The sequence below is a fragment of the Anser brachyrhynchus genome, assembly GCF_964034855.1.
Source record: "Anser brachyrhynchus genome assembly, chromosome: 1".
NCBI lineage: Eukaryota > Metazoa > Chordata > Aves > Anseriformes > Anatidae > Anser > Anser brachyrhynchus.
Window position 1 is genome coordinate 134294167 of NC_137694.1, and position 14455 is coordinate 134308621.

Consider the following 14455-nt stretch of genomic DNA (forward strand, 5'->3'; position numbering starts at 1 on the left):
AACCCGCTCCCCGCCCGCCGCCGCCGCCGGGGCAGCTCCCGTCCCGCCCGGGCCGCGGCCGCCCGCCGCTTCCTCCTCCTCCTCCTCCTCCTCCAGCACTAGCAGGCGGCCCCGCGGGCAGCGGGACTCGGGCGGCTCCGGCTGCGCCGCGCCGGGCTCATCCTCCCCCGCGCCAGCCCCGCTCGGCGCCGGGACCAGCCCCGCCGCGGCTCCAAACCCCGCCCGGGCCCTGCCCCTGCCCCTGCCCCTGCCCCGCGCCGCCGCCGCGGCTCCCGGCCCCCGAGCTCGGCCCGCCGGCCCGAGCGCCCCCGCCCCGCCGCTCAGCGCCCCGCCGCCTCCCCCCGCTGCCGCTCCCGCCCGCCGCCTGCCCCGGCCCCGGCCCCGGCCATCTTCCCGCCCGCCCTCCTTCGCCAGGGCCCGGCCCCCGCCGCCGCCTCCACCCCGCCCGCCCGTTCCCACGCCGCCGAGGGCCGGGCCGGGCCCCGCGGGGAGCGGCGCTTCCCTCCCTGCCTCCCTCCCGCCCGGGGCACCGGCCCCTTCCCCCGGCTCGGCTCGGCTCGGCACGGCCCGGCCCGGCCGCCCCTTCCTCTGCGGCCTGCGGGGGAGGCGGGAGGGAGGCGCCGCGGAAGCCGGGCCCGAGCCCGGCCCGGCCGCTGCCCCCCGGGGGCGAGGGGCAAGGAGCGGGTGGGTGCGGGCCTGGGCGAGGCGTCGTGCCCGGGCAGCGGGGACGGAGCCCCCCGTGAGGCGCCCGGTGCCCTGCCGGGCGGTGGGGGTGCGTGCATCTGGCTTGCTTGACATCCCTTAACCTCGTCCCGTTTGAAGGCCACGAAGCGGAGCTCCCGCTCCCATACCGAATTAAATCCCCCCAAACTGCGGTGCTCTGTGCCTGCCCAGGATGCCGGCGTCAGCTAAGCCTTCGGAAACCGGGAAATAAAGAGTTAAGGTGATGCAAACCGAGCCTCTGAAAACGAGGAAAAGAGTTAACAGTTTATTCCAAAACAGCCCCCTGAAATTGCCAGTACCCTGCCAGGGATTATATTGCGATTCCGATTATGTTCCACTTGCATTTGCCGTTTTAAGTTACAGCTGTATGAACATTAATTGCAGCAGTGCGGATATAAATGCAGGAAATCAGAGGACTTTTGCTGCTGACTTCTTAGGCCTTTGTCTCCCTCCCTCCCCGTACCATTAGTTATCAAAGGAAAGAACAGTTGGATGATAAAGGCAGCATAGATCCCGGGACATATCTGGCATTTTACCTGTTCCGTAGGTTATTTCAGCAGTAGTCAACTGGAGTCTTCTTACCAAGGCTGCCACGAGCAGTGAGGTGTGAAAAGAGGGTACTACGTGGTTCTAACGATGAAAGCGGAACAGCGTGCCTTGCTCTGAAGGCGATGGTGAAGTAGGTTAATAACGTGGTAAAGGGCTGAAATTTAGCAAAGGTGAGGTTATGTCTCTGCAGTAGATTTGATCTTCCAACGCATGACAGCTTATGTTGAGCTGAGCTCTTCTCAACGGAGGTTTTGTTTCAGCAAAGAGTGGGTGTCAGGCTGCCTCATGGTCTGGAGAGATCAGCAGGCGGCATCCCCAGGAGCCATGTGCTGGTTGTGTAGCATGGATGTTTGTAAGGCATATTTCAAAGCTAAAGCACGGTACAAGCTCTCTATTTTTCAGGGGTTGCAGTTTCTATTATTTTAATTATGTCTCCCAGGCTTTCAGAGGTTTTATTTAGCTGAGGTAGGCATTCTCAAATGGCACAGGTCTGTATTAGCAATGCCTTGGGACACTGGATTTTCTTGTTCAAAGAGAGAAAAAAAAAACTCCTCTGCACCACAGCTCAACTCTCCCTTCATTGCCTTTAACGGCCTTGCAGCGATTACCTTAGCACAATGTCTGCACAACACAGCACCGTGCCAAGACGCTGCACTAGTTCATAGTACCTGGAAGCAGCAGAGCCAGGTCGTTATAGTAATCCACCAAGACTAATTAGCCCTGCTGAGGATATGTGCAACGTAGCTTCCTCTTCCTCATCGCTCCCCACAGTCCCAAGAGAGGCTCCAGCTTCAGCAAGGAACCTATAGACCGAGGCTGCAGAAACAGTACAGGACTGACCGTGGAGGCAGCAAAAAGGCTTTAGTTTGGGGACAAGGAGCTCAACACGGCGGTGGGCAGAGGGGAAGTGACGGGACCTAATGTGGAACATTTCATTCAGCTCATAGCCCTTTGACTAAATTCTCGTCTTAACTTTGGCAAAGTGCTTCAGGCTAGAGCCAGAACAGGACTTGGCTGGGTTGTGGTTTCTCGGCAGGATTATGACGCACATGTTCCATGTAAAGCATGAGCTGGATGTCCAGTATGGCTTGGATCTCGTGGATGCGTTATAATTGCCATTTAGGACGCATCTGCTGCTGTGTGAAGGACAGGGCCAAGACTTTCAGGTGCACAGTAGTTGCTTCTCCAACTGGTAGGTTACATCTTCCTAAATCTTCAACAAATGTGGAAAAAAAAATAAAAAATTAAATCTGTAGATGATGCCTGGAGAATGTTTGCAAGCTAAACAAGAGAACTAGTCCTGAAAAACTCAGATTTAATATTGTCCCAGCCTTCAGATTTAACTTTTAGGCTCTCCGTATTTAGAGAAACCTTTAGCTTAGCTCAGGAGTGGAAGCTTCTGAATAAAGGTGTTGGAAAACGTGATTCCAAGAATCCAGCCAGCTGCGCCCAGAGCTGCTTACAGCAGTCAGTAGGAAATGATAGGGCTAGCGGTTGCCACACAAGAATAGAAACTCCCTCTGTCTGCAGCACGCTCGTGCCAAGATGCCAGGCAGGAACTCTCTCAATTATTTTTAAGGCCAGATTGGTGCCCTTCATCGGATGTTACCTCATCCTTTTGCCTGTTCCCTGGGAGGAAATGAACAAAGCATTCAGGAGCCAATGGTTATTTTTGAGCAATATGAAGAGGCATGAAGAGAAGAACCTGAAACAGTTGCCACAGTTTTAATGCCAGAGCACTAATTTGCAATGCATTCTCTGCCGTCCTCACCCTGCAATGAAAGCTTACCAAACCTGCATCGCTGCTCCCTCCATATCCTTTTTCTTCCTCTTAAATGTCTGTCATACCTCATCAGGAAAAAGAGAAAGAGAAGAACGGACAAAGTGATATAACACAGCATCTCTCTATTTTGGGTTGCAGAAATGAACTCCTCTGCCAAACAAAAGCGACCTATATAATGAGCAACATGTAAGTACACCATAGAAGGCTTAGAAGAGATAGAAGTCTGCCACAGGAGGTGAAATGCTTTCACACGTGCCAGCATGTCATATTTCATATGAAAACGTATCTGTTTACATAAACTCACATAAGTCCCTTGTCTCACTCATCTCCATATATTCAGAATATGCATCTTGATTCTCACATATTTCACACACCTTCATTCCGTACCTGTTTTTCTTTACTTGCATTTTTTTCCACCTGCAAACATTGCTCACATATTCACTCATTCCTCAGGCACACCTATTCCCATTAGCTCAAAATTACACACGTAGCCTTTCTTCATGTACCCTCCCTTGCCGTAGTCAGTTTTTACCATCACGGATTCTACGTACACATCTCCTCCACTCTACATGCTCTTATAACCAAGCCCGTAATGGATATCACAACATTTTCCAACGAACACGTAGATAACTTTTCCAGCTGTAGGTTGTACGTAACAAGTTCCAGCTGTCCCACTCTGGAAAAGGGAAAACCCCTTCATTCTGCGTGAAAATCCCAACCTCCTTTGGTACTCCACTTCTTTCTTGCAATTGCTGGGAAATGGCAACTGGGCAGAATTGTTACCTCTGTGCATATAATAACAACTCCACTCCTCACCTTCTAACAGTAGCACTTACTTGTAATTTGTTTCTCATTTTCAATGTGTGATCATAGATGTCTTTTGGAATGGCAGAGTGAAGGCTCCTTCATCATCATTGCCCTTCTGAAGGCCAGCTATCACGGTCATCCTGCAAACTGGGGGGGCTGTTGGTGGCTTCCCTCTCCATACCAAATAAAGTTATGGACTGCATGTGGCAGCCCTTTAACCAGTTGAATTACTGCTGAGAAATCTGTCTCAGGGGAAGGTTCTCCTGGGGCTGCAGTACAGAGATTCGAGCATCCTCCAGCATGGTGGAAACCAGGCTGGCTGCCCAGCTTTTGCAGCTGCAGGCTGGTAGGATGTCTGAAGCTCTTTCGGACAGTTGCTGGGCAAAGGAGAGGTCTGACATGTGGGTTTAAATATGTGAAACAAGAAGCGATGTTGGCCCTTCTGCAGGGTTAGCAATTGAGATGGCCTGGAAGGCAAACTGGATGTGTGCCAATCCCCGTGGGTTACACAGGGGTTCAAGATGGCACAACAGGCAACACAGAGAGTTGCAGTAGGCAGTAGGAGGCATGATCAACAGTCACCCACTACAGAGGAACCAAAGAGCAGCAAACCCTCAACCCTCGTTGGCTGCAGGAGTAAAGGGCCTGTCAGTGACTGTCCACTAGCCCAGGTACAGGCACCAAGAGTGCTGAGAAGCGAAACAGCAGTGTAAAATCACTGAGGGCTTTCAGGGTGCGAAACAGAGGAGGGAGATGTGTCTACGTACATGAGAAGGAAGCATGTCTTTATGCACACTGAACGGGTCTGATAAGTTCTCTTTGAGGCAGGGTATTCCTACACAGCAAATAGACTGAAAATCCCAAATCAGTGGGAAAAACAAAGGGTAAGTCTGAACCTAACATGAAGACTTATTGAAAGATTTCACAAACAAGTATTTTATCAGGAGGCATTTATATAGGGGAAGATTTGTTCATTCTGTAAAAACAAGACCATCTGAAAAAAACAAAAAGAGTAGTTCTACTAGTTTTTGTAGTCATTGATGTTTTGTCCCCTGATTCTTTTCCTCACGGTAATTCCAATTAAATGGAACATGGACTAGCTATAGTTACAGCCTCCTGGGTCAGTAGTCCACATGCAGCCAAGGAAATAATAACAAGCTATTGTTTGATGCTTCACTTCCTGGTATGGAAATAGCATAAAAAGGCCCAAGAGTTGCACTGCCGTAGTGCATAGTGTACATAGATGGTGGGTGAGGTAGGTAACAAAGGTGATGGTACCTCTAGGCACATGAAGAGAACAGTCCCTTACAGGATTTTTAGTTCAAATCCTGAGGCTGCAGTTAACCTTTGCTTGAATGCAAATCAAGTGCTTGGATACTCGGTGCAATAAAATGTATACATAACTATTTGTTCTCAAATAGTTATGCCCATAAAACATTACAATATGTATATAATGTGCTTTTGTAATGTACATTTGAATTTCGATGGCATGCCAAGATTCTTCATTTATGCCTTTGATTTACTAAAAAATACATAGGTGGAATTATTGAACAGAAACTTTTAAAGATAGCGAATTTTGTAGAAACAATAAGATATGATACTCCTCCAGGCTTCACAGATTATATAGGACTACATTGGCTGCAAATAGAAAAGTTGTGAAATATACAGTAGTTAGATATTAAATAACTGTAGCAATAGATTTAAATACAGATCAGTTCCTCAGAGTGTGCAGTCCTGCTTACGTCCAGGTTACATATCCCGTTCTAATTCTCCATTTCATGACACCTACTCGCTTGTCTCTAAAAGGCCTGGGATAGAGGTGATGTGAATTTCTTTTTCTCATTCCTAATATACTCTATTCGCTCTACTTATTTATCAGCTGTCAGCGGTGTTTGCTTAGAACAGTGTAAGTGCTCATACTCAGGAAATCCCACTGACCAAGTTTCCCTGGACAAATTGAATTCTTCATACTACAGCCCAGCTTGTCAACCGTTTAAACATCCAGATATAGCATTTTATCTATCCAAACATTTAGGATGTTTATAATTATGAAGAGTTTTTATTTATTTATTTATTTGTTTATTTTGGAGACACAAGAAATTTTTCACTTGCCTTCCTGTGGGATGTTCTGTCCCAGGCAGCTTCCAAGTTCAAAGCTCATCATTAAATCTGTGCATAAGTTGCACAACATTTACAATTTTAGATTTCTAAAATTCCATGTAGGAATCTGATGAGTCATTGAGCTAGCTCCATCAATACAAAAATCTTGCTCTGACATCCCACTGCAGGGGTTGGAAGGGCAGGGGGTAGTTGCCTCTCTTGTCTCTGTCTTCACTGTGAATACTCACCCACTTATTCTATTTGCAAACTTAAGGCTATTTCACTTAAGTGCTTTCCCAGACAACTATAAATAGGCTCTTGGAAGTGGTAATTAAGTCAGGACCACATTCACTCGCAGGAATTTAACAACTTCTCCTGGCAGAATGCAATTGTTTTTTCCTCCTTCATCCAGGTCCTAGCAATTGGCCACAGAGGATCTGGAACAGTTTAATGGTTCAAACCATTTGCAGCATGATTGTATACTGGCACGTTATTCCTTTTGCCTCGTTATTCATGCTGCTATTAATTTTTATTTAAAAAAATGTTGAGAAACAGACTCAGTCTGAGCTCAGCCTTGTCATATGCCCAAAATAAAATGGGGCAGTGGAAGAGGCCTAGAGGACGCTCAGGTGGGAGGACAAGATGATGAGTGCTAGGGAGATCCTGCAGAGGTGTGAGCAGATAAAATTGTAAACTCAAGTGTACAAAATAAATTGTAACTGCATGAAATTATAATTTAAGGCTTAGTGTACTATATTCACTCTATATCATCCTAGCTTCAGGGATTGCAATGGCTATTTTGCGCTACTTCTGCCTTTGTAACAAGTTGCCATAAGGAAAGAAATAGTTTCTTCACCAAAAAAAAAATAAAATACAAGAGCATTGAAATCTCATACCAGCAAGCTTTACTACATGCGGTGACCACAGCCCATGCACCTCAGCCCCAACAGGACACTGTTTTTGCCTCCTGGCCTTAGAGTCAGCAGGCGTGCTGTGCCACCCCTTGGTGCCGAGGCCTCCTCCTTGCTGTTTGGGTGCTTGGTGGAAGGCTTCTGGGGGCCTGAAGGATGGAGCGTGTCTTGTGTCACTTCAAAAGGTGGTAAGCATATTCATTCCCCTGCATAAAGCTTTTTAAAAGCAGAAATAGAGAGCTTTCTAGATAAATTACCATATATAGGCTTTCTGCAGGATTCCCCGGCACATTTGCTTAGTGACTCCCAATTACTTCACTAACACTGTAGTGCTTGTTCTCACATTGACATCACCGGAGAGATATTTATTCCAGCACAAGATGTTTGCTGTGTAGAATATGCCCAATTTTGTTTTACAAAAGCACATTATTACAGCTCATTTTTCATTTCCATCCAAAGATGTATTGTCTGTGGTATTGCATACTCTTAGGGAAAGAAACAACACAAAACCACCTCCTGCAATCTCCTTTTCTTTTCCTTCTAAAGAAGCATTCCCGTTCACATGCATTCCAGTAAATATACATTCCAGTTTATTAATACAAGAATAACACTCACAGTGTGCACTGTGATTCTGGTACTGGAGACAAGCTATAAAACCTCTGTAACATGAGACTGACTGTATCAAGTCAAACCAAAATCTATCCAGCCAAATACCGTGTTTCTAACCATGGCCACTACCAGCTGCCCAGAGAAGAAGAACAAATTAAAAATACCGTAACAGTTTTCAAGACCCTTATCCCAGTCTCCAGTGAATTTCAGCTCAGGATGCTCTGACCCAGAGCTGATATCCTTGTATCCCACAGCTCCCTTGGGATTTTCTTTATTGAATTCATTCAATTGTTTTATCAACCATGACATATATGGCAAAGATTTTTACATATGACTTTCGAGAATTATTACCTTTCATTCTGAATCTCTGTGGTGTTAGCAGTTGATGCCTCCTATTTGCCTCAGTAAAGGAAAAAGCAGTCATTCTCTGTCTTCTCCATCCAGTTCCACCATACCCACCTCCATCATTTCTGTGGTGCTTTCTGTGACCTTCCCAGCCTTATGAAGAAAACTCTCCTTTATTTCACTCAGCTTGGATCGAAGTGGTCATTTTCCCTCCACGACATGACTGACCAACAAATTAGAAAACAGCCATGGATAATAGATCCCACTACTCTGTGCTCTCTGAAGTGAAGGCAAAAATACAATTCAATGATTTATTTTGGCCTTTCGGAGCATGTTTCACATAGGGTGGATGTGTGTGGAAGTACTTTATCTCAGGCATCCCAAAGGCTATACCCATTCAGAAAAGCAGAATTCTGTACAGAATTCCCCAGCATTCCCAGATAAGAAAAAATAGCCATAGTACTATTATTTTGATGTTAATCAGAATGTTACATTCATAACCAGAATAGTTCCTCTTGTATAGCAGTCATTGATCTTTGTTCAGGGATATTTTTTTTTCATTTATTTGTTCATTTAAAGTCAATATTTTATAGTGGTGTAACAGATCATTGCTATACACAGGATATGGACAAAGAATTCCTAATGTTCAAACCAGCAACATAGAAATATGCAATATCAGTCTGATGGTTGTTCTTTATAATTTTTGCCCTCCGTCATCCCTTAGTAAATACCATCTTACCAAAACTACCTAGACAATTTATCTAGACAGAGGACTTCTTTGCTCTCTGAGAGCTTTTCCAGTTCAGATACTCTCAAGTTCTTGTAAAGTTCACATTAACATTTATATTTGAACTGACCTTCAAATGATACTTTTCAAATACTGCTGGATTAATATTCTCAGTGGATCACATATAATTTTAAGGAAATATTAAAATATGATTTTAATTGCTTAGATTTTTTCCAGTGTTTAAAAATCTGTAATTGGCTTTTAAAATTTAACTCTAAGATCTCTCAGTCCTTTAAAATCAAACTTGTAAAATCAAGGCTATATTGCTTTATTTTATCCTTACTGTAGGAAAATCTGCTAGTTTCTGTAATGGCTAGTATTGTAAAAACCGTAAAGATGCTTAGTATAGCAAAAATACAGACAAAGGAAAAGCATCTGCTGATCTCACTATATTGAAATTAGCAGCATGCTTCTGTCACTAAACAGAGCAATCTGGTACAAAGTTAAATAAATAAATAAATTAATTAATTATCCATTACCTGGCCCAAAACCTCATCTGCACAGAAAAATCCCTAAGTCAAAGTCAGTACCTTCAGAGATGTGTGATGTTGGGAAGACTAGTGCTGAGTTACTCCTTGTTTTATGTCAAAATAAAGTTCAAGATTTGGTCTAGTTTCAAGCAGAGAGAGCTTCTCTTCAGTGCCTGTCTAGAAGCATCCTCTCTGTGGACTCTATTAGCATTGTGGGCATCTAGATTTGGAAGCCCTGGATTTTTATGTCTGTCACACGCTTTGAGTTGCCTGAAGCCAGTGATGCAAATGCTGTGCTTTAGTAATATCTGCTGTAAACAGCTGCCCACCATCGTAAAGGATGAAAGTTCTGTGGCAAGGGCAGGGCTGTCGCCCAGTTCTCTAGGGCAGGATGCAGCTGGTTTAATCACTGGACTTTCTCTTGGTGCAGTTTCTTGATTCATTTGCTAAATGCTTCCAGCTTCTGGAATGCAAAAGTGAAAAAGGCAAAGTTCTATCAAAACTAAAGCTGAAAGGGTTCAAATGACAGTGACTATGCAGCATAGCAGACTTCTCTGGATGACCAGCATGGTGCCAACCAGTGCTGCTGACGTTAGACTCCACGTAGTCCAAGGGCTGTGTGCTTCCTTCATAATCTCTGACACCAGGATTGCCAGGGGAAACTTTCTGTGGGGGAAAGCTGAGGGACTGCAGCCTTTTCCTTTTTGCATAGACAGTGTCCTGCAGTCATCCAGTCAAAAGATGAAAAGGGAGCTGCCATTCACAATTTCCAGGTCTGGCTACCCTAAAAAGGTGGGTTGCACACAAAATTATTCCTTGGTTTGCAGGTCTCAGACACCACTGTTGCCAACCACTGACATGACTGGGGAAACAAATTAGTAGGCCATTGTGCATTTCATGAAATTGAATCAGTACAAAACAAACAAACAAACAAACGAAAAATAAACAGCATGTGAGATGTGTATGAAGTGTGGTGAGACATAATTTTGACCAATGCCTGATTTAATTTAATTATCAGATCTGATAGAACAATATGGAAGTCACACGGAGGAAAACAAACAAATGAACAAGCAAACAAAAAACAACCAGCAAACAACTTGTTAATTTACAATGTTATTCAGAATGTGATAGTTGTGTATGTGAAAGTTATGGCAGTCCATTGGGTTTCCTGTTGCAATCCCCTTGGCATACATTATTAGTACATGTTTTTCTATAACCACTAACTCCTCTGCAGGTTTGGTCAGCACATTTAGGATGGCCAATACTCTGCTGTGAGAATAAAGGAAAGTCTAGAAAGTGAGCAACAACCATTTCAGACAGCGTTCTCTTTTCTGTTATGAGACTCCTGACTTTGGTTTCTTTGTTTGCTACGGTTTCAATGTTTTGATAAAGTTTTAGGGCTGTACTGTACTAAATATGCCCCTTGACACAAATGTCAGTGGTATGCTTTGGGGCTGAAATAGAAGATTTTTGCTTTTGGCTGGAAAAATTATAAATGACATTTTTCTTTCCATGGAGGTTATTCCATTTTTTATTATTATTTTTTTTCCTACAAGACAGACTGTATATGAACTAGGTTAATAGCAGCTAATTTTCCTGATATCATTATCCTTTGGGAGTATCATTTTACTAGAAGCAAAATGACATCTAATCCTCCCCCCCACTACCACCATTATTTATTACCACTCTATGAATAGATCTCCTAACTTGGTTTTATTAACAAAAGATATGACTGCATATTTGGTAGTAACTCTCTTGATATCAAGGCAAAAAGCCACAAGATTAGAATCATATTTTCTCAAAAACACTTTCTAACAATAGATAGAATTCGCACCAAATAACATCTTACTAAGAATAGATGGAATTATTGTGTAAAAATGCTTCATGCACAATGGAAAAAATTCCAGCAATTTTGGCTGGGAGGCTATGACAATTTGTGACACACACAAAAAAATAAATAAATAAAAAAGATGATGCTGTCACAAATGCAGAAAAATGTTTTAGCTCTATCAGGGTGCTGCTTGATTGCTGACCCCCAGTTGAGCGTTCCAAATTTTTTTGGAAGAACTTACCTTTCTGACAATTTGCTGCTTTTAGGTAGTTGTCTATCTCCTGCATTAAAAACATAGCTGTGACTACTATCTGAGATCAAAAATTGAGCTTACTTTTTCTTTGGAACATCGTTTTTTGAATATGCATCATCTCCTTGTAACTTGCCTTGATGAGGAGGGGCACTTCAGTAATGTTTTCAAAGCTACCCCAGTGATCCTCAAAATGCAGTTTTATGATATCTGCACAAAGCCTGACTGTGGATAGTTTGTAGATAGTGTGCTATGACTACATATCACATTGACTACTACTCTGTTACACCTTCCTTATGCTCCCCTGTCCCCGGCCACACTGCTTCCTGGCTTGCCTCTTCACACTCCTCCTTCAGCACAACAGCATCCCTAAATGCCAGCCCATAACTAGCATAGTTAGCAAGAGCAGCTTCTTCATGCTCCTTTTTAGCACCCTCCTTGCCTTGTGGCCCCACGGGGGATGTGAGAGCAGGAGCCGAGCTGCTGGCACACCGAGCTGGTACTCGGTGGGTCTCCTTGCTGGAAGCACAGGGGCCTGATTCTGATTTAGTGAGCCTTTGCTCTGCCAAAGGAGCTCAATGTAAACATCCTTGTGAACCCCACTCAGGGAAGTTTAAAGCCTACTGAAGACAAGTGGGTACCTTTTATTGGTACGTTCTCACTTAGGTGTATTTTATTTAATGCCTTTTTGTAGTGGTTCTACCGTTGACATCCCAGCCAGACCCAGTACACTTTTGAATTTAATTTTGGGCTTTTCTACCCATATATTTGAAATGCTCTAATGAAATCTGTTTCTGGCAGTTCAAGCAAAATCTGCCAGTTTGAGTGCAGACAGGGCCACAGTCTCAGTCTCCCTGCTGCATTGTACCTCTGATACAAAGGTTGAGCTCTGTGGAGGGCACATCTTAAGGACATAGCTTAATTCCCTTTTACCTCTAATCACTCTGTTTTTTTCTCCATGCAAACTTATTGGTCTTCAATATCTTCTCTCATCCTGTATGCAAAGCACCTCTGAATTTCAAAATGGTTTTATAAAGAGTCATGCCTGGAAGCAAATTTTCCCCCTGCTTGGTTACAGCTTCAACCTTCACTTCCCGTATTGGCCACAAAATGTAGAACTGCCTCTTTAAAAACAAAAAAAGTTAGCGAGTGCAGCTTGCAGTGATTTTTATGTTCTTTCACATTTTCCTGCCACACTTCCTTTATTTTTGTCTGTCATTAGGTTAATTGTAATTTCATCTGTCATTTTGTTTATCTTTTCTGTACTATGCATACCAATGGCACTGCATAAGGAACTGTTCAAGTGTGTTTATGTTAATAACAACAAACATAGAAGGGATTGTTCTATGTCAGGTGCTATCTTACAGTATCCCATTAAAAGAACAGATTTCCAGTGAACACCGAACACCTGTTTTTCACATTCTTTAGTAAATGACTAATGTTTATATACAAAGAGAAGGTGACATCAATTGCAGACTGTAGCAGCTGGTAATCACATTGCCGAACCCTTCCAAATGTTAGCCAATTAGCAAAACCAACACTTTTCTTTTTGTGAATTCCAACCTTCAGCTTCATTTGCTTGCAGCTAACTCAAATATTACGTGCTGTTACATATAAATATAGGATTACAGTCCGAAGAGCTTCCTGTAGCCAGTTCCCAGAACAAAGTGTGCCCTGTAGACTGATAGCTAAGGTGGAGTGATCGTCAGATTTATCTCGATTGTCATCGCAGAAGACTCCTCCATAGTTTATCAGAGAAAAAGGAGAAAGATCCTGTATGTAAGTGATGGGCAGCCATGCGAGATCCCTAGAGGAGGAGCAAAGCCAATTTCCTGCCTCACTGGGATGGAGGGCAGGCGGAAAGAAGGAGGAAAGGAGATACTTCCACTGTTTACAGCAGAAGAGAAATTCCAGCTTGCACATACCAAGACACAGAGGCCTGACAAGACATAATGGAATTCCTCCTGCCTCAGGAGTCCATGTCAAATTGATCTTTGAGAAATGTTTCAATAAATACATTCCATGAGGAGAAGGTGAAAAGTATTCTTAATCTTCCCAAGAAATGTGCACGGAACATGAGAATCTGAACAAGTATTCTATAGGGAAGAACCTTCCACTGAAATGAAAATCAAGACGGCACACTTAACGCCGTCAAGACACCTTTAGTTTAGAGGGAAACGGATTTTCCATAATCCTACCTAAGTGATGCCAGGGGCAAAGCTAGTGGCATGAGTCATAAACCACAGCCTCCAGTTTGCCTGCTCATGGTGCTGCAGGTTAAAAGCCAGCACAGAAAACCAACAGAGAAAAACCAGCTAACTGAAGGAAATCCCTTGTATTACAAGGAAACATTGAATTGCAGTCTTCAGGAGTCTTTAAAGAAAGCCAAATAGCCCAACAGTTTATTATGGCAGCACTGAAGTGAAAAATGCATTAATAATTGTCATTATATATGTGCCGATTAAAAGTAAAGCGATTTAATTACTAATATGGATTGTGGGTTTTTATTTCCTGTCTGTAAGAAAAAAAATCTTCTGAATGTGTTTACAATATTGGCCACAGTCCTACAAATTCTTTAACAAGAACTTTACTCTTTCATATCTGTGAAACTACTCACTCACATAGCACACACATTTTGCTGACCAACCCTTATTTGAAATTTATGAACAATGAACATAACTTTTACCTATTTCTTTGTTCTGTCTGTTGATTGAATTCAGTATTTCATGTTACATATTTAGTCATCTTTCATATCACTGTATTTACTGAGAGCTGTCTACATATGACTAAAATCTTTTCCCCAGATTAATATTCCTTAAAGTTCCTACTTTCCATCTCAATCTACTTTGGAATGCAGGCCTAGACTGAAAACTTACAGCCAGGAAAAATGTTTATGCCAGTAGGCAGGGCACAACACATACCTACGTACACACAAATGCTCCCTCTTGCAGCACAGTATTGCAATTTGTTTCCAGTTTTGTAGGTCTTTATTAGAAAGAAGATTTATGGGTAATGCTTATCCAAAGGAGAGCTGTCATGAGAGCATCTAAGACAAATTAGGTGTAGCCCCATTCATGTTTTCAGCAGCACTAGTCTTGCATAGCTAGTTTTTCCCCTCTGTCTTCTGTCTTGTATTACTCTATCAGTGTTACCTGCTCAGGAGTTTTCCCTTCCATCTCAGTTGAATCTTGGTTTTCATTGGGATAAAATCCTGGAAGATGGAATGTTGGGGTACTTAGAGATATAGTTGTCCAATACTAACATCTAGTCAAAGAAAACTGCAAGCTTCT

General features: G+C 43.3%; 1 protein-coding gene across 1 annotated transcript in view; it reads right to left on the reverse strand.

Moving 5' to 3' along the window:
• Nucleotides 1-13558: 13558 nt before the first annotated feature.
• The window catches only part of CLDN34 (claudin 34), a 28325-nt gene continuing 27428 nt past the window's right edge, over nucleotides 13559-14455 (reverse strand). Inside the window, exon 6 of the transcript XR_013944861.1 lies at nucleotides 13559-14376. The gene's annotated coding sequence lies outside the window, so the exon portion shown is untranslated. The remainder of the gene's footprint in view (nucleotides 14377-14455) is intronic.